At 44.3% G+C, this 21,196-nt stretch overlaps 1 protein-coding gene across 3 annotated transcripts in view; it reads right to left on the reverse strand.

Annotated features, from left to right (window-relative positions):
- Positions 1 to 21,196, reverse strand: part of LOC106572338 (ras-related protein Rab-27B) — an 81,297-nt gene that overhangs the window by 45,084 nt on the left and 15,017 nt on the right. The window lies entirely within an intron of this gene.

Below are 21,196 nucleotides of genomic sequence, written 5' to 3' on the forward strand. Positions count from 1 at the left end.
TATTTTCAGAATTTCTACATCAAAACTATGAAATAACACTTATGGAATCATGTAGTAACCAACAACAACAAAAAAAAAGTGTTAAACAAATGAAAATATATTTACATTTTTGAGATTTTTCAAATTAGCCACCCATTGCCTTGATGACAGCTTTGCACACTCTTGGCAAAGAGTGGCTACAGAATAATAGGTACGAGTCCCTTAACCCCAGAGCTAACATGACAGAATGGTAAAGGTGGTAGTGGTAGAGAATCAGTGGAAAAGCTAACATGATAAATAGATATGTACACTGCCATAGAATTTCATGCAAATCCAAATAGCTATAGGGTCTCCTGATTAGCGCAGCGGTCTAAGGCATTGGAGCTCAGTGCAAGAGGCGTCACTACAGTCCCTGGTTCGAATCCAGGCTGTATCACATCCGGCCGTGATTGAGGAGTCCCATAGGGCGGCGCACAAATGGCCCAGAGTCGTCCGGGGTAGGCAGTCATTTTAAATAAGAATTTGTTCTTAACTGTCTAGCCTAGTTAAATGAAAACAAAACAATGAATGGTTTTTGTCACATCAGAGGTTGGTTTGGGGGTTGGGGGTTGAGAGCTGCTCATCACATCAGAGGTTGGTTTGGGGGTTGAGAGCTGCTCATCACATCAGAGGTTGGTTTGGGGGTTGAGAGCTGCTCATCACATCAGAGGTTGGTTTGGGGGTTGAGAGCTGCTCATCACACCAGAGGTTGGTTTGGGGGTTTGGGGGTTGAGAGTTGCTCATCTGGTTGGGGGTTGGGAGCTGCTCATCACACCAGAGGTTGGTTTGGGGGTTGAGAGCTGCTCATCACACCAGAGGTTGGTTTGGGGGTTTGGGGGTTGAGAGTTGCTCATCTGGTTGGGGGTTGGGAGCTGCTCATCACACCAGAGGTTGGTTTGGGGGTTGAGAGTTGCTCATCACATCAGAGGTTGGTTTGGGGGTTGGGAGCTGCTCATCACACCAGAGGTTGGTTTGGGGGTTTGGGGGTTGAGAGTTGCTCATCACATCAGAGGTTGGTTTGGGGGTTGGGAGCTGCTCATCACATCAGAGGTTGGTTTGGGGGTTGGGAGCTGCTCATCTGGTTGGGGGTTGGGAGCTGCTCATCACATCAGAGGTTGGTTTGGGGGTTGAGAGCTGCTCATCACACCAGAGGTTGGTTTGGGGGTTGAGAGCTGCTCATCACACCAGAGGTTGGTTTGGGGGTTGAGAGCTGCTCATCACACCAGAGGTTGGTTTGGGGGTTGAGAGCTGCTCATCACATCAGAGGTTGGTTTGGGGGTTGAGAGCTGCTCATCACATCAGAGGTTGGTTTGGGGGTTGGGAGCTGCTCATCACACCAGAGGTTGGTTTGGGGGTTTGGGGGTTGAGAGCTGCTCATCACATCAGAGGTTGGTTTGGGGGTTGAGAGTTGCTCATCTGGTTGGGGGTTGGGAGCTGCTCATCACACCAGACATGACCAATAAGCAATCAAGACTGGGGAACGCAAGAGCAGCAAGACCATTTAATCTTCCCAACACACCTCTCTTGGTAATGGAGCGGTTATTGCAGCTATCAATTTGAGAGTGGAGCCATGGGAATAATCAAGTTGGACAGACAATGGAACTCATCATACACAGGCCACAACATTTTGGATATGTCCCTAACACTCTCTCTCTGGTCATCACTTTTTTCCTTTTGCCATGAAGGTAAAGGGTGGCTACTTTGAAGAATCTGAAATATATTTTGATTTGTTTAACAATTTTTTTGGTTACTACATGATTCCATATTTGTTATTTCATAGTTTTGATGTCGTCACTATTATTCTACAATTGTAGAAAATAGATACAAATAAAGAAAAACCCTGGAATGAGTAGATGTGTCCAAACTTTTGACTGGTCCCGTATATCGGTAGGACCTACCGAATGTTATTTTTGTCGAGTTTGGACATTTACAAGCAAATGTGAACAAGATACATTGTGCAAATGAACAAAGTTTTGATGCATGCTTGTCTGAAGGAAGAACAGTGGTGTAAAGTACTTAAGTAAAAACACTTTAAAGTACTACTTAAGTATTTTTTTGTGGTATCTGTACTTTACTATTTATATTTTTGACAACTTTTACTTCACTACATCCCTAAAGAAAATAATGTACTTTTTTAACTCCATACATTTTCCCTGACACCCAAAAGTACTCGTTACATTTTGAATGCTTAGCAGGACAGGAAAATGGTCCAAATCCCACACTTATCAAGAGAACATCCCTGGTCATCCATCCCTACTGCCTCTGATTTGGCAGGCTCACTAAACACCAATGTAAATGATGTCTGAGTGTTGGAGTGTACCCCTGGCTATCTATATATTTTAAAACAAGAAACTGGTGCCATCTGCCTTGTAAGGAATTTGAAATGATTTATACTTTCACTTTTGGTACTTAAGTATATTTAGAACCAAATATTTCTAGACTTTTACTCAAGCAGTATTTTACTGGGTGAATTTCACTTTTACTTAAGTCACTTTTACTTGAGTAACTTTCTATTAAAAAGGTATCTGTACTTTAACTCAAATATGACAAATTGGGTACTTTTTCCACCACTGAGGAAGAACAGTACTGACTCTGGAACAGCATGTCTACACGCTGTGTCTCTGTGGAGTCTGGAGTCGCTAGGGCAACGGACCTGCCTGCTCTGCTTGGAGAAGAGGGGAGAGGAGCAGACGGACCCGAGAATGGAGAGGAGTAAAAATGCAAGGAAATCAAGATAGCGGTGGAAGTTGTACAGATAACTCATCCAAAGTGCTTTGAGTTCTCAAACATGGCAGAACGGTAACACCATATGATGACCCGTCTCCTTATTAATTCAGACACTTACTTAGATACAGTTAAAGTCAGAAGTTTACATACACCTTAGCCAAATACATTTAAACTCAGTTTTTCACAAATCCTGACATTTAATCAGAGTAAAAATTCTCTGTCTTAGGTCAGTTAGGGTCACCACTTTATTTTAAGAATGGGAAATGTCAGAATAATAGTAGATAATTATTTATTTCAGCTTTTATTTCTTTCATCACATTCCCAGTGGGTCAGAAGTTTACATAAACTCAATTAGTATTTGGTAGCATTGCCTTTAAAGTGTTTAACTTGGGTCAAACGTTTCGGGTAGCCTTCCACAAGCTTCCCACAATAAGTTGGGTGAATTTTAGCGCATTCCTCCTGACAGAGCTGGTGTAACTGAGTCCGGTTTGTAGGCCTCCTTGCTCGCACATGCTTTTTCAGTTCTGCCCACACATTTTCTATAGGCTTGAGGTCAGGGCTTTGTGATGGCCACTCCAATACCTTGACTGTTTTGGGGTTTTAGGCTGGGTTTCTGTACAGCACATTTAGATATCAGCTGATGTAAGAAGGGCTTTATAAATAAATTGGATTTGACTGTTGTCCTTAAGCCATTTGCGACCAAGCTTTAACTTCCTGACTGATGTCTTGAGATGTTGCTTCAATATATCCACATCTATTTTGTGAAGTGCACCAGTCCCTCCTCCAGCAAAGCACCTCCACAACATGATGCTGCCACCCCCGTGCTTCATGGTTGGGATGGTGTCCTTCGGCTTGCAAGCCTCCCCCTTTTCCCTCCAAACATAACAATGGTCATTTTGGCCAAACAGATATTTTTGTTTCATAAGACCAGAGGACATTCCTCCAAAAAGTACGATATTTTTCCCCATGTGCAGTTGCAAACTGTAGTCTGGCTTTTTTATGGCGGTTTTGGAGCAGTGGCTTCTTCCTTGCTGAGCGGCCTTTCAGGTTATGTCGATATAGGACTCGTTTCACTGTGGATATAGATACTTTTGTACCCGTTTCCTCCAGCATCTTCACAAGGTCCTTTGCTGTTGTTCTGGGATTGATTTGCACTTTTCGCACTAAAGTACGTTCATCTCTAGGAGACAGAACGCATCTCCTTCCTGAGCGGTATGGCGGCTGCGTGGTCCCATGGTGTTTATAGTTGCATACTATTTTTTGTACAGATGAACGTGGTACCTTCAGGCATTTGGAAATTGCTCCCAAGGATGAACCAGACTTGTGGAGGTCTACAATTTTGTTTCTGAGGTCTTGGCTGATTTCCTTACCTGCCGCCCCTCCACTCTAACCACTAGGCTCCCTGCCGCCCCCCTACTCTAACCACTAGGCTACCTGCCGCCCCCCTACTCTAACCACTAGGCTACCTGCCGCCCCCCTACTCTAACCACTAGGCTACCTGCCGCCGCCCTCCACTCTAACCACTAGGCTACCTGCCGCCCCCCTCCACTCTAACCACTAGGCTACCTGCCGCCCCCCTCCACTCTAACCACTAGGCTACCTGCCGCCCCCCTCCACTCTAACCACTAGGCTACCTGCCGCCCCCCTCCACTCTAACCACTAGGCTACCTGCCGCCCCCCTCCACTCTAACCACTAGGCTACCCTGTCGCCCCTCCACTCTAACCACTAGGCTACCCTGTAGCCCCTCCACTCTAACCACTAGGCTACCCTGTAGCCCCTCCACTCTAACCACTAGGCTACTTCTCACTTAAAAAAGTCATTTTATTTTGTTCATAAATATTATACGAGATGGATAATGAACCTATCAAATCGTTATAAATGGAGTCATTACACCATCTACAGAGAAGAAGGGGATTTTGTTGTTTGGGATTTTACAATCATTGTGGACATTTTCCCACCGACGGAGTTCATTAATAAAAAGGATATAGGAAGTTAACATCCATAAACATGATAGTTGTAGATGGTGAATCACAGGGCAGTGTCAGAAGCTACCCTACGTTAACATCCATAAACATGATAGTTGTAGATGGTGAATCACAGGGCAGTGTCAGAAGCTACCCTACGTAAGCAGAAATTCCCATGGATCACCATGATTGATGACATGGGTCTCTCTCGCTCTCTGTTTTTTTTTGTTTTTTGTGTGATGTGAAATAGATAAAAAGATTCTCAGTGCTCACAGTGGTCCAATAACTGTAGAAAGCAGAATCTCGGAGCTGTTAAGCTCGCCAACTAACTGCGTGTAGTAGTTAATCCATGCTGACCTCATCGTGGACGTATGGACACGAGTCCTAGCGCTAAAGGACGTATTATATGGGCAGGCTGGCTATACAGACCCACATGATCTGTCAGTGAATTAACCATGGGTGGAAGAAAACAAGCCTGGAAGTCATGAAAATGTCTTAAAGGCATCTGAGGAATGTTCTATTTTGTTCTAAAAAGGTTTGGAAAGGGATGGACTGTTTAGTTTACTACTGTTTGTGAAGGGAACACAAGGTTGTTTACTTGCTATTGCAAATTGAGGTGCAGGGTATGCATTCCTCCTGATGGACAATAGTTATAGTTTTAAACAGTGTCAATACAGGCTTGTTTCATATTGACTGGGCCGCTGTGTTGACTTGAGAAGTCATGCACAGCTTATCCTTGTGACAACAGCGGATTAATGAAATGCCTACTTTGGAGAATTTTTTTTTATTTAAATAACTTCAGTTTCATATATACTTGTAAAGAATCAAACTTTATTTGTCACATGCGCCGAATGGAACAGATGTAGACTTTACCGTGAAATGCTTACTTACAAGCCCTTAACCAACGATGCAGTTCAAGAAATAGAGTTAAGAAAATACTTACTAAATTAAAATATTTTAAATATTTACTAAATAAAGTAAAAAATGAAATAAAAAGTAACACAATACAATTTTTTATTTAAGTTTTATAAAAAAAATATATTAAATAACAATAACGAGGCTATATACAGGGTGTACCGGTACTGAGTCAATGTGCAGGGGTACAAGATAGTCGAGGTAATTTGTACACGTCGGTAGGGATAAAGTGACTATTTTATTTAACCCTTATTTTACCAGGTAAGTTGACTGAGAATACATTTTCATTTACATCAACAACCTGGGGAATAGTTACAGGGAAGAGGAGGGGGGATGAATGAGCCAATTGTAAGCTGGGTGGTCATGATGGTATGAGGGCCAGATTGGGAATTTAGCCAGGAAACCGGGCAGTGTGGATCATCTGTGGATGTGTTGGTGCGGTTTAGAGTGGGTCCAGGGTTTCCTGGATGATGGTGTTGGAGGGGATGGCTGCCGTCTTATCGGCTCTTAACCAACCATCTTATTTTGTTAGTTTTTTCCCCGCGTTGTTCGTAACTTGTTTTGTACATAATGTTGCTGCTACCATCTCTTATGACCGAAAAGAGCTTCTGGACATCAGAACTGGGATTATTCACCTCAGACTAGACTAAGAGTTTTTCCTTCAATGAGTCGGGGAGGGAGATACTACAGACACCCGACCAGATTCTCGTCATTCGCTGGAGAAGGAAACTGAGATTTTGCGGAAAAAGACCAGGGTGCCTTGTGAGGATCAGGCGACGAGTGGCTAATCTACCTTTGCCTTCCGTCCTGCTAGCTAACATTCAATTGCTGGAAAATAAATGGGACGAACTGAAAGCACGTACATTCTACCAACGGGACATTAAAAACTGTAATATCTTATGTTTCACCGAGTCGTGGCTGAACGACGGCATTAAGAACATACAGCTGGCGAGCTACACACTCTATCGGCGGGATAGAACAGCAGCCTCTGGTATGACACGGGCCGGGGACCTATGCATATACGGAAACAATAGCTGGTGCACGATGTCTAAGGAAGTCTCAAGGCTTTGCTCGCCTGAGGTAGAGTATCTCATGATAAGCTATAGACCACACTATCTGTATTTTTCGTAGCTGTCTACATACCACCACAGACCAATGCTGGCACAAAAAAAAACGCACTCGGGGCTGTAGTGGAGCTGGTTGAGAGTTTCAAGTTCCTTGGTGTCCACATCACCAACAAACTATCATGGTCCAAACACACCAAGACAGTCGTGAAAAGGGCACGACAAAGCCTATTCCCCTCCAGGACACTGAAAAGATTTGAAATGGACCCCTAGATCCCCCCCAAAATTCTACAGCTGCACCATCGAGAGCATCCTAACCGGTTGCATTACCGCTTGGTATAGCAACTGTTCAACCTCCAACCGCAAGGCACTACAGAGGGTAGTGTGTACGGCCCAGTACATCACTGGGGCCAAACTTCCTGCCATCCAGGACCTCTATACCAGGCGATGTCAGAGGAAGGCCCTAAAAATTGTCAAAGACTCCATCCACCCTAGTCATAGACTGTTCTCTCTGCTACCACACGGCAAGCGGTACCAGAGCGCCAAGTCTAGGACCAAAAGGCTTCTTAACAGCTTCTACCCCAAACCCATAAGACTCCTGAACAGCTAATCTAATGGCTACCCAAACTATTTGCATTGCCCCCCCTTTTACGCTGCTGCTACTCTCTGTTTATTATCTATGCAGTCACTTTAACTCTACCAACATGTACAAATTACCTCGACACCGGTGCCCCGAACATTGACTCTGTACCGGTACCCCCTGTATATACCGTAGCCTCGCTATTGTTATTTACCTCTGCTCTTAATTATTTGTTATTCTTATCTATTACTTTTTGGGGGGTATTTTCTTAAAACTGCATTGTTAAGGGCTTGTAAGTAAGCATTTCACTGTAAGGTCTATACCTGTTGTAGTCGGCGCATGTGACAAATAAAATTTGATTTGATGTAAGCCATGACCAACCTTTCAAAGCACTTCATCTCTACTGAATACATAGAGTACAAAGTGCTAACCACCCAGCTTGAGTAGTTAGGTCTATTTCCCTGCTTTTTACAGCAGCTGGCTACTGTACCCGCAGACTTCCAGCAATTGTGCTAAGCTAACGATAAGCTAACTTCAATTATCCTAAAAAACTCCACAAAGAGACAAAAAAAAAGAATGGTATCCATGACTTCATTTGACTCTGGGGAAGTAGGAAATCTGTTCATCTGGGTCTGGGGAAGTAGAGAAGAAGAAGTATCTCGCAGTATCCCTTTAAATCCTTCATGGCAGTCGACTGGAGGCCGAAAATATATAAGGCCCTCAGGACTGAGTGGGATCAAGAGAGAGATAGAGAGAGAGGAGAGAGAGAAGGAACATAAAACTCGACATACCAATACTTGAATCCGTTATAGAACCCATTGCCCTCTATGGTTGTGAGGTCTGGGGTCCGCTCACCAACCAATAATTCACAAAAAAATATATACTTTGTGTACAACGCAAAACCCCGAACAATGCATACAGAGCAGAATTAGGACGATACCCACCAATTATCAAAATCCAGAAATAAGATGTTTAATTCTACAACCACCTAAAAGGAAGCAATGCTCACACATTCCACCACAGAGCCCTCACTTACAGAGAGATGAACCTAGAGTCCCATCATCCAGCTGGTTCTGGGGCTCTGTTCACAAACACAAACAGACCCCACAGAGCCCCAGGACAACAAAACAATTAGAACCAAACAAATGAGAAAGCAAAAAGACAACTATTTGATACACTGGAAAGAATCAACCCCAAAAAACCCCAGAGAAAATAGGAATGCTACCTGACCTTAAACAGAGAGTAACACAGTGGCAGAATACCTGACCACCGTGACTGACCCAAAACTAAGAACATCCTTGACTATGAGCATAGCCTTGCTATTGTGAGAGGCAGCCTTAGACCTGGCTCTCGAGAGAAGACACACTGCCCACAAAACGAGGTGGAAACGGAGCTGCTGAACTTCCCAACCTCATGCTAGACCCATAAAAGAAGTTGAAAAGAAATCAAAACATTTCTTATCTATTAGGCAAAATACCACAGTGTGCAATCACAGCAGCAAGATGTGGCCCGTTGCGATGAGAAAAGGGCAACCAGTGGAACACAAACATTGTAAATACCACCAATACTGATCTGTTTATTCATCATCCCCTACTATTCATACTACAACTACTTTCACACTGCTAAAACACACTGCTGATAATATAACACTTTCACACTGCTAAAACACACTGCTGATAATATTACACTTTCACACTGCTAAAACACACTGCTGATAATATACTGCTCAAAAAAATAAAGGGAACACTTAAACAACACATCCTAGATCTGAATGAAAGAAATAATCTTATTAAATACTTTTTTCTTTACATAGTTGAATGTGCTGACAACAAAATCACACAAAAATAATCAATGGAAATCCAATTTATCAACCCATGGAGGTCTGGATTTGGAGTCACACTCAAAATTAAAGTGGAAAACCACACTACAGGCTGATCCAATTTTGACGTAATGTCCTTAAAACAAGTCAAAATGAGGCTCAGTAGTGTGTGTGGCCTCCACGTGCCTGTATGACCTCCCTACAATGCCCGGGCATGCTCCTGATGAGGTGGCGGATGGTCTCCTGAGGGATCTGCTGACACACTCCAGCCACATGAGGTCTAGCATTGTCTTGCATTAGGAGGAACCCAGGGCCAACCGCACCAGCATATGGTCTCACAAGGGGTCTGAGGATCTCATCTCGGTACCTAATGGCAGTCAGGCTACCTCTGGCGAGCACATGGAGGGCTGTGCGGCCCCCCCAAAGAAATGCCACCCCACACCATGACTGACCCACCGCCAAACCGGTCATGCTGGAGGATGTTGCAGGCAGCAGAACGTTCTCCACGGCGTCTCCAGACTCTGTTATGTCTGTCACGTGCTCAGTGTGAACCTGCTTTCATCTGTGAAGAGCACAAGGCGCCAGTGGCGAATTTACCAATCTTTGTGTTCTCTGGCAAATGCCAAACGTCCTGCACGGTGTTGGGCTGTAAGCACAACCCCCACCTGTGGACGTCGGGCCCTCATACCACCCTCATGGAGTCTGTTTCTGACCGTTTGAGCAGACACATGCACATTTGTGGCTTGCTGGAGGTCATTTTGCAGGCCTCTGGCAGTGCTTCTCCTGCTCCTCCTTGCACAAAGGGGGAGGTAGCGGTCCTGCTGCTGGGTTGTTGCCCTCCTACGGCCTCCTCCACGTCTCCTGATGTACTGGCCTGTCTCCTGGTAGCGCCTCCATGCTCTGGACACTACGCTGACAGACACAGCAAACCTTCTTGCCACAGCTCGCATTGATGTGCCATCCTGGATGAGCTGCACTACCTGAGCCACTTGTGTGGGTTGTAGACTCCGTCTCATGCTACCACTAGAGTGAAAGCACCGCCAGCATTCAAAAGTCACCAAAACATCAGCCAGGAAGCATAGGAACTGAGAAGTGGTCTGTGGTCCCCACCTGCAGAACCACTCCTTTATTGGGGCTGTCTTGCTAATTGTCTATAATTTCCACCTGTTGTCTATTCCATTTGCACAACAGCATGTGACATTTATTGTCAATCAGTGTTGCTTCCTAAGTGGACAGTTTGATTTCACAGAAGTGTGATTGACTTGGAGTTACATTGTGATGTTTAAGTGTTCCCTTTATATTTTTGAGTAGTGTATAACGTGTGAATCTTTAAACCTTTTTGGAGTGCAACATTTACTGTTCAATTCTAATATATATATATATATATATATATATATATATATATTTAGATTTTTTTTACTTTTCACTTTGTTTATTGCACTTGCTTTGGCAATGTAAAAGACACGTTTCCCATGCCAATAAAGCCCCTTGAATTGAAAGACAAAGACAAACATATACAGTCGAAGTGGGAAGTTTACATACACCTTAGCCAAATACATTTAAACCCAGTTTCACAATTCCTGACATTTAATCCTCATAAAATGTCCTGTATTAGATCAGTTAGGATCATCACTTTATTTTAAGAATGTGAAATGTCAGAATAGTAGTGGAGAGAATTATTGATTTCAGCTTTTATTTCTTTCATCACATTCTCAGTTGGTCAGAAGTTTACATACACTCAATTAGTATTTGGCAGCATTGCCCTTAAATTGTTTAACTTGGGTCAAACGTTTCGGGTAGCCTTCCACAAGCTTCCCACAATAAGTTGGGTGAATTTTGGCCCATTCTTCCTGAGCTGGTGTAACTGAGTCTGGTTTATAGGCCATAATTTTCCTTCCTCATGATGCCATCTATTTTGTGAAGGGCCCCAGTACCTCCTGCAGCAAAGCACCCCCACAACATGATGCTGCCACCCCCGTGCTTCACGGTTGGAATGGTGTTCTTTGGCTTCAAAGCCTCCCCCTTTTTCCTCCAAACATAACGATGGTCATTATGGCCAAACAGTTATATTTTTATTTCATCAGACCAGAGGACATTTCTCCGATAAGTACGATCTTTGTCCCCATGTGCAGTTGCAAACCATAGTCTGTTTTTTTTATGGCGGTTTTGGAGCAGTGGCTTCTTCCTTGCTGAGCGGCCTTTCAGGTTACGTCAATATAGGACTCGTTTTACTTTGGATATAGATACTTTGGTACCTGTTTCCTCCAGCATCTTCACAAGGTCCTTTGCTGTTGTTCTGGGATTGATTTGCACCAGACTTGTGGAGGTCTACAATTTTTTTTCTGAGGTCTTGGCTGATTTCTTTTGATTTTCCCATGATGTCAAGCAAAGAGGCAATGAGTTTGAAGGCAGGCCTTGAAATACATCCACAGGTACACCTCCAATTGACTCAAATTATGTCAATTAGCCTATCAGAAGCTTCTAAAGCCATGACATAATTTTCTGGAATTTTCCAAGCTGTTTAAAGGCACAGTCAACTTATTGTATGTAAACTTCTGACCCACAGGAATTGTGATACAGTGAATTATAAGTGAAATAATCTGTCTGTAAACAATTGTTGGAAAAATGTGTTTTGTCATGCACAAAGTAGATGTCCTAACCAACTTGTCAAAACTATAGTTTGTTAACAAGAAATTTGTGGAGTGGTTGAAAAACGAGTTTTAAATGACTCCAACCTAAGTGTATGTAAACTTTAGACTGTATATTGCGATAAATTGTCTGAATTGATGTGGTAACGCTAAATAGAACAATAAGTTTAGAACTAAAATTTAAAAAAATTGATCCTTTAAACTACTACTATTAAATCACCCATATTAGTAAACATTTATTTTGAAACGTCACATCTCTCTAGTATACTTGTCATAATGAACGACGTCAGCAAAATACCTGATGATATTCCTCAGCAGTTAAACATTTATAAATGAATCTCGTCTTCAGGCAGACAGAGATCAGGAAGGTACAGGTATAACGAAAAAAGTCAATGTGTCACCATTGTTTCTGATTATGATCACATAGAAATTAGAGTTATAGATCTGTCATTCTCATTGAAAGCATGTCTAGGAATAGGTAGATCTGTTCTATGTGCACTATTTCTATGCTTCCCACCTTTATTTAACCAGGTAGGCTAGTTGAGAACAAGTCCTTTATTTAACCAGGTAGGCTAGTTGAGAACAAGTCCTTTATTTAACCAGGTAGGCTAGTTGAGAACAAGTCCTTTATTTAACCAGGTAGGGCTAGTTGAGAACAAGTCCTTTATTTAACCAGGTAGGCTAGTTGAGAACAAGTCCTTTATTTAACCAGGTAGGCTAGTTGAGAACAAGTCCTTTATTTAACCAGGTAGGGCTAGTTGAGAAAAAGTTCTCATTTAACAACTGCGACCTCTGGTCAAGATAAAGCAAAGCAGTGCGACACAAACAACAACAGAGTTACACATGGAGTAAACAAACATACAGTCAATAACACAATAGAAAAAAAAGAAAGTCTATATACAGTGTGGCATGAGGAGGTATGGCATGGCATGAGGAGGTAAGGCAATAAATAGGCCGTAGTAGCGAAGTAATTACAATTTAGCAGATTAACACTGGAGTGATAGATGTGCAGATGATGATGTGCAAGTAGTGATACTGTTGTGCAAAAGAGCAGAAAAGTAAATTAAAACAATATGGGGATGAGGTAGGTAGATTGGGTGGGCTATTTACAGATGGACTATGTACAGCTGCAGCGATCGGTTAGCTGCTCAGACAGCTGATGTTTAAAGTTAGTGAGGGAAATGTAAGTCTCCAGCTTCAGCAATTTTTGCAATTCGTTCCAGTCACTGGCAGCAGAGAACTGGCAGGAAAGTGTGACATTTCACTTTTTAAAAGCTGCAATACGTAAGTTTTTGGGGGCGAACCGACCAAATTCACATAGAAATTAGAGTTATAGATCTGTCATTCTCATTGAAAGCATGTCTAGGAATAGGTAGATCTGTTCTATGTGCACTATTTCTATGCTTCCCATTCTTAAGTTTGGTTTTGTACACCAGCTTCAAACAGCTGAAAAATACAATATATTCTTAGTTATGGAAAATATATTTTAGAGCGGTTTAGATGGCACAATGATTCTCTACACTATACTTGCTTGTTTTGTCACAACCTGAAATAATGCAAACCATTCGAATTTAACAACCAGGAAGTGGCGGGAGCAATTTCTACATTGTGCAACTTTAAAGCCAGTCCACATCCTGAACACCCAGCTCTCCTAACTAGGCCGGAATCACAAGAAGAAGCCTCTGTAAACACAGAGAACGAGCGAGGCAGAGTGAAAACACCCTCTCAGTTCACCAGGATCATATTCATTAGTGCACACTGTAGCAAAATGTTTTGCGCAATTGGAAAAATTAAAAACAAACGTTTCAACCACTAGACAAGTTCAGATAGCCCCTTGCAGTCCTGGCTCACTTGCTTCCATTTTGTTCCCAGTGAATATGACTCAGCATCCAATCAAACTCATCTGTAACATCCAGATAGAGCACGGTAACGAATAACCTGTGCAGAGCGCGGTAACGGGTAACCTGTGCAGAGCGCGGTAACGGGTAACCTGTGCAGAGCGCGGTAACGGGTAACCTGTGCAGAGCGCGGTAACGGGTAACCTGTGCAGAGCGCGGTAACGGGTAACCTGTGCAGAGCGCGGTAACGGGTAACCTGTGCAGAGCGCGGTAACGGGTAACCTGTGCGGAGCGCGGTAACGGGTAACCTGTGCGGAGCACGGTAACGGGTAACCTGTGCGGAGCGCGGTAACGGGTAACCTGTGCGGAGCACGGTAACGGATAACCTGTGCAGAGCACGGTAACGGATAACCTGTGCAGAGCGCGGTAACGGATAACCTGTGCAGAGCACGGTAACGGATAACCTGTGCAGAGCACGGTAACGGATAACCTGTGCAGAGCACGGTAACGAGTAACCTGTGCAGAGAACGATAACGGGTAACCTGTGCAGAGCACGGAAACGGATAACCTGTGCAGAGCGCGGTAACGGATAACCTGTGCAGAGCGCGGTAACGGGTAACATGTGCAGAGCCTGGTAACGGATAACCTGTGCAGAGCCTGGTAACGGATAACCTGTGCTCCAGCCTGGTAACGGATAACCTGTGCTCCAGCCTCCAGCCAAAATGACATTTATCTCATTACGGTCAGCACAATTCAAATCAACATGACAATTGCTATGGAAACGTATTTTTTTTATATTACTAGGAAAAGCAATGTCATTGGTCAGAGCTCTTGTTTTCATAAGGAGCAGAAACCTCAGCTGCTGGAATGCAGCACTTGGCCACTGGCTATATGTTGTTTTTTTAAACGCAGCCCTAGACTATTCTTGTTTAATGAAATCCTCCTCCATAACAGTATAAAGAACATGTATTCTAAAAAGACAAAAATGCAGCTCTATTTCCTTCTGGTTAAAACCAGTTTACATATAGACATTAGGCTACTGAGTGAACAACGTGAGAGAATTGTCATGGCGATCGATGATAGCTTCCTTAACCATGTCCTTTCCCCATTAACAGGAATAAACCACAAATTCCAAGATTTACATTGTTAAATAATGCAAATATATATGTGAGAATAATATGCGTTGTGAAATATTTCTGCATTTCGCCGTTATAATAAGGACGCATTGTTGTGAAAATCTGCAGCGCTCAAGTCCAATAGAAAACCCACGATGCAATGCTCTCTCTAGAAAGGCTTGACGGACTGGTTAGCTAGGTTGCTAGCTAGAAAAACAAAAAAGCTACACAAAAAATAATACCAAAAGTCAATTATCAGCATGTGAAGTAGATAACCTAGTTGTAAAAATCCCTGAAAACAAACTGCACTATGAATTTATGAGTTACAGTATCACCACGTTCAGCCTGGCAGAGACCGAGGTTGTAGCTCAAAAGCTGTGCGAGTCAGGTTGCTATGGCAACGCTCCAGGGCCCCGTGAGCCTGCAGGGCAGAGAGGAGATTTAAAAAATATATATATATATAAAAAAAATATATATTTAAAAATATGCTTTTGCGCCATTGGCAGCTGAAGGAAGAAAGGACATTTATCTGACAACGTACTGTGCACTTTGAGGATATTTGAAAGAAATATATATACATACTTTCTCGTGACGATATAGACAGAAGAATGTGTTCTAGATAAGCATGCCCATACTATCTATTGGCGTATTTGGTGATTTGGAGTGCAGGTTTTGCTTTAAACCGTAATGAAATGTGATAAGGGATAATAAACTATCATGAAGGTCCAACCTAAACTTGACTTCCGCTTTTAACTCAACCCCTCTGAATCCGGAGAGGTGCAGGGCACTGCCACACTGGGGGTCCGGGGAACTCTTTGTTTTGAGGGGTTAACCGCATTGCTCAAGGGCAGAATAACACATTTTTCCGCCTTGTCGGCTCGGGGATTCGAACTGGCAACCTTTCGGTTACAGGCCCAGCGCTTTAACCGCCCGTATAGAAACAGGATTAGTTTAGCATTGTTACCATCCTTCTATAGTGAAACAACAGCTCTACACAACAAAACATTGGGATTACAACAATGCCTTATTTACATAACAAACGGTGGCTTAATACACATTTACAGTAATCACCATGATGATCCTAAATCGTACATGGCAGGGCTGTGTAACCATTGTAATATTCTCATAGAAGAATCACACATAACAACACTAAGTGGCTATGTAATTGTAAAACTCCCTCTTACAAAGCTAATCCTGTTTACATGGGTTCTATGACTTCTCTACATCCTCTACCGCTCTACTGAATTAAATGAACTCAATAAATCCAAGATCAGGATTGTTTCCCCCCCCCGCCTCCCCTCGCTCCGTTCCCCCCTCCCCTCGCTCCGTTCCCCCCCTCCCCCTTCCCTCGCTCCATCCCCCTCCCCTCGCTCCGTTCCCCCCCTCCCCCTTCCCTCGCTCCATCCCCCTCCCCTCGCTCCGTTCCCCCCCGCCTCCCCTCCCCTCGCTCCATCCCCCTCCCCCTCGCTCCGTTCCCCCCCGCCTCCCCTCCCCTCGCTCCATCCCCCTCCCCCTCGCTCTGTTCCCCCCCCGCCTCCCCTCCCCTCGCTCCATCCCCCTCCCCCCCTCCCCTCGCTCCGTCCCCCCGCCGCCTCCCCTCGCTCCGTCCCCCCGCCGCCTCCCCTCGCTCCGTCCCCCCGCCGCCTCCCCTCGCTCCGTCCCCCCGCCGCCTCCCCTCGCTCCGTTTCCCCCGCCGCCTCCTCTCTCTCTCTCTCTCTGCTGCCTGCTTGTTGTGTTAACAGCTCCCTGTAAACTCCTGTCCTATCTTTCTTCACAACATTTACACTCCTGCCCTAGGAGAAACACTAAACACTCTCTCCTTCATATCGTTTATGTCCTCCTGCCTCCCCTCGCTCGGCTGGCTCCCTGGCTGTCTCCCTTCCAGTACAGTAGGTGGACCAAGACAACACTCCAGTCCTCCTTCTTCAGGGAAACAAACACTTTCTCCTCCAAATGTGCACATCAATCGTGGATAAACCAAAGCACCCCTCGGAGAGTAGAGAGGCGAGAGTAGAGAGAGGGCAGAGTGGAGAGAGGGCAGAGTAGAGAGAGGGCAGAGTAGAGAGAGGGCAGAGTAGAGAGAGGGCAGAGTGGAGAGAGGGCAGAGTGGAGAGAGGGCAGAGTGGAGAGAGGGCAGAGTGGAGAGAGGGCAGAGTGGAGAGAGGGCAGAGTAGAGAGGGCAGAGCGGAGAGTAGAGAGGGCAGAGCGGAGAGTAGAGAGGGCAGAGCGGAGAGTAGAGAGGGCAGAGCGGAGAGTAGAGAGGGCAGAGCGGAGAGTAGAGAGGGCAGAGCGGAGAGTAGAGGGAAGAGTAGAGAGAGGGCAGAGTAGAGAGAGGGCAGAGTAGAGAGAGGGCAGAGTAGAGAGAGGGCAGAGTAGAGAGAGGGCAGAGTGGAGAGAGGGCAGAGTGGAGAGAGGGCAGAGTGGAGAGTAGAGAGGGCAGAGCGGAGAGTAGAGAGGGCAGAGCGGAGAGTAGAGAGGGCAGAGCGGAGCGGAGAGTAGAGAGAAGAGTAGAGAGAGGGCAGAGTAGAGAGAGGGCAGAGCAGAGCGGAGAGGGAAGGGTGGAGAGCGAAGGGTGGAGAGCAGAGAGCGAAGGGTGGAGAGCAGAGAGGGAAGGGTGGAGAGCAGAGAGGGAAGGGTGGAGAGCAGAGAGGGAAGGGTGGAGAGCAGAGAGGGAAGGGTGGAGAGCAGAGAGGGAAGGGTGGAGAGCAGAGAGGGAAGGGTGGAGAGCAGAGAGGGAAGGGTGGAGAGCAGAGAGGGAAGGGTGGAGAGCAGAGAGGGAAGGGTGGAGAGCAGAGAGGGAAGGGTGGAGAGCAGAGAGGGAAGGGTGGAGAGCAGAGAGGGAAGGGTGGAGAGCAGAGAGGGAAGGGTGGAGAGCAGAGAGGGAAGGGTGGAGAGCAGAGAGGGAAGGGTGGAGAGCAGAGAGGGAAGAGTGGAGAGTAGAGAGGGAAGAGTGGAGAGCAGAGAGGGAAGGGTGGAGAGCAGAGAGGGAAGGGTGGAGAGCAGAGAGGGAAGGGTGGAGAGCAGAGAGGGAAGAGTGGAGAGCAGAGAGGGAAGAGTGGAGAGTAGAGAGGGAAGAGTGGAGAGGAGTGGAGAGAGGTGAAAGGGATAGATGCATTAAAAGCCCAGGAGAGGGACTGATGGACTGACTGACACCAGGTCTAGTGGAACTGAACACACTGTGGTATTAAGGAAAATCACGACACTCCCATCTTTATCGACCTGTAGGGTTTAAGCCATATTCAATGACAACACTGACGTATTGAGCTCTGCTGTGTTTTGTCCAGGCTTGATAAAGTATACACGCTTGGTTCCAGAGCTTTTTTTGTGCTTTAGACCCAACAACCAGTTGGCTAAACAGCCCAAACTGATTAGGGTGAATGACCATAGTCATAAGATCTGTCTATACACATTACACACAGATGTGGACTCGGCCCTGTAAACAAGTGTTCCATTCAGAATGATTATCTGGGAAGACCCCGGTGCACAAAGGGTCCTTGGCATTTCTCAGCCTTGCTGCAGCTTCAATTATTTATTTAATGTTGGCAATTAGAAGAAGTTAGAAGTGAGAGAGAGAGACAGAGAGAGAGAGAGAGACAGAGAGAGAGAGAGAGACAGAGAGAGAGAGAGAGACAGAGAGAGAGAGAGACAGAGAGAGAGAGAGACAGAGAGAGAGACAGAGAGAGACAGACAGAGAGAGAGACAGAGAGAGACAGACAGAGAGACAGACAGAGAGAGAGAGAGAGAGAGAGAGACAGAGAGAGAGAGAGACAGAGAGAGAGAGAGAGAGAGACAGAGAGAGAGAGAGACAGAGAGAGAGAGAGAGAGAGAGAGAGAGAGACAGAGACAGAGACAGAGAGAGACAGAGAGAGACAGAGAGAGACAGAGAGAGAGAGAGAGAGAGAGAGACCACAACACGACGTCTTTACCGTTACATCATAAATTACACAAACCTCCTCGTGTATGGCTCTTATTTGTGATAACTACAGGCTTTAAAAGGTTCAGTTCATTGTCATGAATCTCTAAGTGCTTTTTTCCCCAGTTAGCTTATTTTCCATTTTTATAATTTTTTTATGAAATAATGTAATTCCAATGATTTTTACCACATTAAAATTGCCAAAACATGTCTCTGTCAGGTCCACATTGTGTAGACATTAATAGAAAAATACGAAAAGAAAATACAATATTTCAGTTGTGTAATATTACTTTGTTTTTAATTGATGACTTTATTTATTTTTCATCATCTCTGCTCGGGCATTAGCAGCCAGTCAGCGTTCTCTCTGTGCTCCCCATACTGTACTGTCTTTAACTAGCCTGTCTTAAGTATACTGCAGGGCTGTCTGACGAAATCATTTGAATAATTCTTAAAAAGTACATAAGGCATATTATCACCAACTGTCTCTGTCCTTATCATTGTGTTGTGTACATTCCTCTCTTATACAGTCTGTGTATCTAACCTAACGCAGCTGGGCGTAAAAAGTCTATCCGTTCAGAGATGTGTATATAATGACGAGATGCTCATGTCTCCACCTTAATAACAATGAGTCCAGTCCCAAAGACTGGAAGGCAGACGACAAGCTTAGGCCCAATATAAACCCATTGAAACCAAGAAGCCAAGGTTCCGGACTATAAGCAAGGTTTCGACTGCTCCTAAAAAAAAAATGTTTTCCATCACTCACAGCCGAAAAAATATGAACATTTTCTATTCATCCAATGTCTGCCATGTTGTTGAATGACGTTATGAAGTCTTGGCTGCTCCCTGTGCGCATGTGATGTCGGTCCGTATAAACCGGATGCAACCCGGATATACAGCACCTTCAGAAAGTATTCCCACCCTTGGATTGTTCCATCTTTTGTTGTGTTACAGCTTGAATTTAAAAAAATATTCCATTTATTTTGTGTCACTGATCTACCTACAAAACCCCATAATGTCAAATAGGAATTATGTTTTTAGAAATGTTTACAAATGAATTAAAAATTAAAAGCTGAAACGTCTTGAGTCAATAAGTATTCGACAATATCGTTATGACAAGCCTAAATAAATTCAGGAGTAGAAATATGCTTAACAAGTCACATAAGTTGCATGGACTCACGCTGTGTGCAATGTTAGTGTTTAACGTGTTTTTAAACGACTACCTTCTCTTTACCCAACACACAGAAAATGGTAAGGTCCCTCAGTCAACCAGTGAATGTCATGCACAGATTCAACCTCAAAGACCAGGGAGGTTTTCAAATGGTTCACGAAGGAGGAGGGATAAACAGACAATTCATATTATGAGCATGGGGGAAGTTATTGTTGTGTGTTGATATTTTAGTTTGTCCCTTTATGGCACCTGTAACAAGCCCCTGCGTGCGTATATTATTGATATGCTTTGACCTGTGAAACGCATTAAAACAATGCCCACGTTACTTTCTACTCCGATCTAATGTACCGTCCTTAGATTAGTTGTATGAGTAATACAGTGTGCTATTCAACCAAACTGGCGACGAGGAAGAGACGTTCTCACGTGTGTATTCATCATTTTCGGTGGGAAGTCTGAGTTTAATTATTTTATTTTTTAAAACATCGCAGTAGAAAAGACGCAAATAAAACGTGTAGCTAGCTTCCGATGTCACTGCAAGGAGAGCCCCGAGGGAGAGGAAGAGTCGCTGAGTGCGTCACAGTGAGTGCAAAGAAAGGAAGAAAAAAAAAGGTATTGGAGTAAGGGACCGTCTTAAAAGTGTGAGAATGAAAAATAAACTTCAAAATGTCTGCACTGATTGGAAATATAGGAACATTTGATGAATCTGTGGAACGATACAGAACGGTTTTGGAGTGCTTTGCGTTGGCAAATGGAATTTAAAAAACGGAAGTAGTTGTGCCAACATGTTTGACTGTTATGGGAGGAAAAACATTCACTCTACTGAGCAGCCTAGTAACGCATGAAACACCCGGTGATAAATCATATGATGAAATTCATATGATGAAATACCTTAAAAAAAAGGACATTATTCTCCCAAAACCACTGACCATCTCAGAGAGATTCAAGTTTCATAAGACAAAATCAAGAGGAGGGGTTTGTGGCTGTATTGAAACAATTATTTGAACACTGAACTTGGGCGATCACTGAGGTTAGTGTGTGGCATACGCAGCGAGGCAATTCAGAAACACCTTTTGACAGAGTAACATTGCATGCTAATCGCTGTGAGAAACCAGGTCACGGTGCCATGCTATCGCTGTGAGAAACCAGGTCATGGTGCCATGCTAATCGCTGTGAGAAACCAGGTCACCAAGCCATGCTATCGCTGTGAGGAAACCAGGTCATGGTGCCATGCTATCGCTGTGAGGAAACCAGGTCACTAAAGCAGAGGAGTGTTGGTGCAGAGACTTAGATTGCAAAAGTTGTGGTGAAAAAAGGGGTCACATCGAATGTGCATGTAAAAACCAAAACCAAAAATACAATCAAACAAAAGTACTTCAAGGAAAAGAGACTTCAGGAAGTACAAAAAAAAAATAAAGCGCATAAAATG

The sequence above is a fragment of the Salmo salar genome, chromosome 01 (genome assembly GCF_965601325.2).
Source record: "Salmo salar chromosome 01, fSalSal1, whole genome shotgun sequence".
NCBI lineage: Eukaryota > Metazoa > Chordata > Actinopteri > Salmoniformes > Salmonidae > Salmo > Salmo salar.